We start from the raw sequence: 6,399 nt of genomic DNA, 5'->3' as shown, positions 1-6,399 counted from the left end.
TTATATTATAAGAGAACACAAGTTAGAATTACCATATTGGTCAAATAAATGATATACCCAGCCCAATGGAACCATATTTGGGAGAGAAGAAGATAATTTCCATTTAGTAACTCATCCCTGCAAGTTACAGACTATCCCAAGTAGTCCTTAGTTTCCTATTTCACAACGTTGTTTGGAGAAATGTATTTTGTAAACTATTGATCCAATATAGTAAACATTTCTTTTGGGGGTAGAGGGGGTTAAGGGACTTGCCCATGGTCACACAGCTAGTAGGTGTCAAGTTTCTGAGGCTGAATTTGAACTCAGGCCCTCCTAACTCCAGGGCTGGTGTTCTTTTCACTGTGCCATCTAGCTGCCCCCATAGTAAACATTTCTAATCCAATAAATATTTATTAAGTGCCTACTATGTACCAACCACAGTACTAAGCACTGGGGAAACAATTAATAAAAGAAAACTCCTGCCCTCAAGGAGCTTAAAATATAAAGGAGAAGACAATGGGAATTTGAAGATCTTCCCCTGCCCTTTGTATTTGCAATCAAACAGGTACTTAGCACCCTGTATCAAATTAGTGATTGTGTCAAGTATTAAGACCCAAAACTTGGGAACTCCACAGTGGGATGGACTTGTTGAGATAACAGGCAGGGGAAGAACACGGAGCAGCTAAAACCATATTTAAGGAAAAGCCCAAGCTGAGAGACGCCAGAACTTCTGGGAGTGAGCATCATGGAGGCAGAGCAGCTATTTATGGAAAGTGAGAGAGACAGAGAGAGAGAGACAGACAGACAGACAGACAGAGAGACAGAGACAGAGAGACAGAGACAGAGAACTGCTAGGAAAGAGAATTGCTGAGAGAGAGAGACAACTGCTAGGATCCTGAGAACTTCTGAGAACTGTTCTGAATTGAGAATTGAGAACTGCTACAGAATGGAGAACAGAACTTGTGTGCCAGAATTTCTCCTGAGAACTTCTGAGAACCAAATTGAGAACTTCTGAAAAATGAGAAGAGAGTAGAACTGGAAGGAAGCATGACTGTGGTGTTTGTACTTTGTCTGTTTTGATGTTACTTTGTCAGATCTGTCTGCTGATAGAGGACAGTGCTGTTGTTACAGAAGCACTGGGACCTTGCAGCTGGTTCAGAAGACCTGAAAGATGATTTTCTTGTATGTTTACAGAAATCCTGGAGGAGGGTCTTGCTGACATTTTAAGAGGTCTTGGTTCTATACTAATGATTTGTGCTGATTCCTCAGACCTTGTTGTTGGGTCTATATTGATTTCACAGGCAGAAAGTGAATTGATGAGCATGCCAGCAATGTGCATAAATGGTATTGTGGTTTTGTTAAGCTTTGTCTTCCCAGGAACAGAAACTGTGAAGGACTTGAGGTGAACCAGACACTGTGAGCTTCATAATGGAACAGGAATTGGACAAAGAGCTGGACAACAAGGAGCTGGCAGGAGCTGGACCATGGAAGGGGAACCATGCAAGAGAGACAGCCTCAAGTTAAGATGAAAAGACCTCTCTTTGGGTATTTAATGCAAACTCAGAAGATCATGATTTAGTAGGAGTGGAGAACTGTGACCTTTACAATTAGATGATTGAGTTAAGGATTTACTAATTAAGGATGATTGGAAACTAATGTCCAATAAAGAAGAAAGATTGAGTGAAGAGATTAAGATAATGTGACCTAGGGGTGTGTGATAGTAATGGCAATTAAAGATTCCCCTGTAGGTGGAGAACTTTTGACCTTTGTACTTTGTGTCAATTAAGGAGGCTTGCCTCCTTGATAATGATTGAGTTGCTAAATGAATGTACTTTGTTTGAAACAATGTGATCACTTTGGTGAAAACTATGGAGCCATTTTAGTGATAAGTTATGCCATAACATGGTGAATGCTATACTTTGATTTTCTGTGAACATTTTGTCTTAGTTTGTTACTGAATAGAGAGTTTACTATACTGTGTAATCAGAATCTTGAAGCTATTCACAGCAGCAGTCCTCTGGAAAGCTGCTTTTGCTTGGCTTTACAACAACACACAAAGGGAGGCAAGAAAGCAGAGGTGGGGAGAACAGGACAACAGGGAGATATCCAGTGTAGGGTCATCTTGTTCCATGGAGCTGAACCCATGTAGGGCAGCAGATACAAAGTGAAGTGAATTAAAAATCCAGTCTATACTCTGTATAAAGGAAGGCATTGGGAGAAGTTTGGTACTCCATGCTCCAACATACCAATCAGAGGAGAGAGGAGTCTAAAGAAGGTAATGTCAATCAAGGCTTTACTTAGCAGCATGGTGGTGAGTTTAGAGGATAAGCTTATCCTGGGAGGAGCATCTTGTTCAGGCAGGACAACAGATACAAAGTAGAGTTCCTAAGAAATAAATTATTATTTATATGAGTTAGTAGGTCATTCAATTCAATTAAATAAGCTCCCAATTGTGCCTGTTTGGGACTGTGATTTTAGGGCAATTTTTATCATTCAGAGTTTGAATAGCAATGAACTCATTCTTTCTTCTGTTGAGTACTATATGCCAGGCACTATGATAAGCATTGGGGAAGATAAAAATAATAGTCTTTGTCCTTAAGTAGTTCATATTCTGTTGAGGGGATACAATATTAAAAGTACCAAAGAAGTAGGCATTAAATACTTTTCGGGGAGGGAGAGCACTAATAGCTAGGGGGATTAAGAAAGTCAAACTATAGCAGATGACAAGTGATCAAGCCTTGAAGGAAGCTTAGAACTCTTAAGAGCTAGAAGTAAGACAGCTATATTCCAGGCATTTAACATAGAGTGTTCAAAAATATGGAAGCAAGAGGTGAAAAGCTTATTCTGGGCTCTTAAACAGTCCAGTTTGCTGGAGGAGAGAGTGAAGGAAAATCATTTGAAATAAGGAAGGATCAATTGGAGGAATAACATGAAGTACTTTAAAGGCCAATCTGAAAAGTTTGCATTTAATTATAAAGATAATAAAGAGTCATTTGAAATTCTTAAGTAGTAGGGTGACATGGTCAGATTATTCTCAGAAATGTAGACAGTCTTAATGGGGGGGTTGACTTTCAAAAAATGAGATGAGAAAGAAAATGCAGAAGCTAGTAACAAGAATTGAAAACTGGCTAGAAAAAAAATGTAAAGCTTACCAAAAATGTTCTATTTTTGTTGCTGTTGGAGATAAAAGTGTCAATAGCTTGTTTATGGCATAAAACTGGCTATCTTTGGAAAGCAGGAAAGAATGTCACCTTGTTGTTAATGGTTCACAATTGGGTCTATTTGTGACTGTGATTTTAGGACAATTTCTATTGTTCAGAGTTTGAATAATAATAATTTACCCATTATTTCTCCTATTGAGAACACTTTACCCATTTGACCTGAAATTTTAAATAAAAAAGTAAAATTGAGTCTGCTAAATATAAGTGCCACAGAGTGGCTAGATGGTTGTAATGCCATGAACAGAAGCTTTCCAGAAGAACTGCTACTGTGAACAGCTTTTATAAGGTTCTGATTACTCAGTATAGTGATCACTCTATTCCATAACAGAAGCAAAACATCCATGGAAAAATCAAGGTACAGCATAATTCAAAATACAGCATTCACCATATTTCAACTTATCACAGAAAATCACAATATAATATTCACAATATAGTCTCAAAGTAAAATATTCACTCTTAAGTTAATTCAATCAGTCACTTATCAGTAGTATCAAAGTGCACAGTCAAAGTCTTCCACTCTTGGGGCAAAGTCCTGATTAACTCAATTATTCACTAAACCCTCCACACAAAACCCTCCACCTATTAGGTCACTAGCAAACTATAATTCCATAATTACTCAGTACCCAAGAAGAGGTCTTTTCTTCATCTTGACTTGGGGACTGTTCTCAGATTCCCTGGATCCCCTTCCATGGCCCCCAATTCTACTTGGGTTCAATGGCAGACAGCTTCCAGTTCCTTGACCAGATCTCTGGGGAGATCCTGCTCCACACTAGCATTCACAGGGTCTAGTCCATGTTAGCTCCTTCACCATTTCTGCTCCAAGGAATTCAAGGCTCAACCAAGCCACAAACAAACAAAGTCTCAGCATCCTGGTCATGCTTCAGTCACCTGAGCTCCCAGCTCCTGGGCTCCTGGATCCTGGCTCCTGGATCCTGGGAGTGCTCCTGGGATCCTCTTCAGAAGAAGCTCCACCAAGACAAGTTTTCAGGACTCAGTTCTCCATTCTTCTGTAGCTGTTCTGCCACCAGATCTCCATCTCAAGGAAATTCTGACCATCTGGGGCTTTTCTTATATACACAGTATTACCTACTTCACTTCCTTCAGCCAACTTGCTGTTATATCAGTAACAAGGGGCAGGAGTTCATACCTTCTGTTCCCCCAATCAGAGGCTTGATCAGTTACTAAGTGTTAAGTACCTGCTACTTTTGCCAACACAAAAGGGATCTTCAAGTTCAAAATCACATTACCATTACAATGGCAAAGTGACTAGAGCACTGGCTCTAGAGTCACAGGATCTGAGTTCAAATCCAGCCTCAGACACTTAACACAAAAAAATAGCTGTGTGACTTTGGGCAAGTCACTTAACCCCAATTGCCCTCCAAAAATCAAAAAAGAAATTAATTTAAATGAATAAATATAAGTGCCACTTTTAAATAAAGTACAGTTTTAGTTATGATGAAACAGTATAGTTTAACCTTCTAAGGACAGTTTGCTTTTAATCTTTATACTTCACTTTAATATTTACTTCTTTTATGTTTTGGGTGAATAGTACTACTATTCATGGAAGAGAATTTCAGAGAAAATTGAGTATAAGCTTTCTTACTTAACTCTCTGAGCACTGTTTCCTTAATTTGTAAAAATTGGGAGCAAAGATTACAGGCTACATGGTATAGCAAATAGAGCACATAATTTGGAATCAGAAAGACATGAATTTAAATCATACCTCATATACTTACTGGATGTGTGACCCTAGGCAAATCACATAACTTTGATAGACCTCAGTTTTCTTATCTATGAAATGAGGGGGTTGTATCTGATGACTGTTAAGTTCTCTTCCAGTTCCAGATAAATGACTCTTTTATCCAAAGAGAAAGTCTGTAAGCATTGCAACAGGGGTAGGGGTGGAGGATCATTTCTATCTGAAGTAAGATGCATTTTAGCCATCTTAAAAGGTAGATAGGATTTCAATAGAGATGGGGGTCAAGGGAAAGAGGGTGATCCAAGTATAAGGAATGGTATGAGCAAAAATGTAGTGGTAGAAAAGTATAATACATGTTTGAGAAACAGGGGTTACTCAAATTTGTCTAGAACAGTGGTTCTCCATGTGTGATTGAGGGATCCCTGGAGATTCCTGACACAGTTTCAAGGAATCTGAGAGGTCCAAACTATTTTCAGAAAAGTATTAAGATATTTTAATTTGTTGCAGCAAAGCTTGATATATATACAACCCATTTAAATAAAAGCTCCTTTTTAAGAGTATAAAAGGATCCTGAAATAAAAAAGTTTAGGAGCTGCAAGTTTCAAGTATGAGGGACATGAAACATAATGTAAGAAAGTCCAAAAGTATCCATTAGAGTTAGATTCTGGATGATCTTGAATTAGAAGTTAAAGGCATGGGATGGAACCAAGATGGCAGAGTAAAAGCAAGAATTTGCTTGAACTCCCATTCCAACCACCTCCAATACCTGTAAAAAAATGACTCTAAACAAATTTTAGAGCTATAGAACCCACAAGTGACAAAAAGAAACAAATCTCCCACTGAAGGCAGCCTGGAAGGCCTACAGGAAGGGTCTATCACACTGAACTACAAGGGGAACACAGTCCCACATGAGCCACGAAGGCCCACACCCGAGGCACAGACTGACAGGAGCAGACTTCAGAGGACTAATTCGCTGGCAGCTGTGGTGATTTCCCGACTTCTCAACCCATAAACACAAAAGAGAAAGTGAAAGGTCAGTGGGGAACTCTGTTGGAACTGAGTAAGAGAAGAGGGAAGTCCAGCCCCTACCCCTGGGGTGGCAGAGATGGTGGCTGCTACAGCTGTTGTTTCACTGCCTGCTGAGCTCCAAGCCTACAGATCATAGGGGGAACAAGCAATTGTTCAAAGGGTAATTATTCTTGCTTTGTCCTGCTTGGATTTGGGTCACAGTCTTGGCTGGTGGTCCTGGGGTGAGGAGCACTAGTGTGGCAGAGCTTGTTGAGACTGTGGAGAGGCAGCCATCCTCATAGTTCTGAGGGAGGTGCCTAGAAAAATCTCTGACAACATCTGTGCAAAACCCCAGAAATTTGGGACACAGATCTCTCCACTCTGGAAGGAGAGCTCTACTATAGCAAAGAGCTCAAAAGTCAAGTAATTGACTGGCAAGATTAGCAAACAGAGGAAAAGAAATTACACTATAGAATCATTCTTTGGTGATGA

Source organism: Petaurus breviceps, unplaced genomic scaffold (genome assembly GCF_028583685.1).
Source record: "Petaurus breviceps papuanus isolate PSGF00001 unplaced genomic scaffold, PetGlider_PUasm1.0 91133, whole genome shotgun sequence".
NCBI classification, from domain to species: Eukaryota; Metazoa; Chordata; class Mammalia; order Diprotodontia; family Petauridae; genus Petaurus; species Petaurus breviceps.
This window is presented reverse-complemented; position numbering follows the sequence as displayed.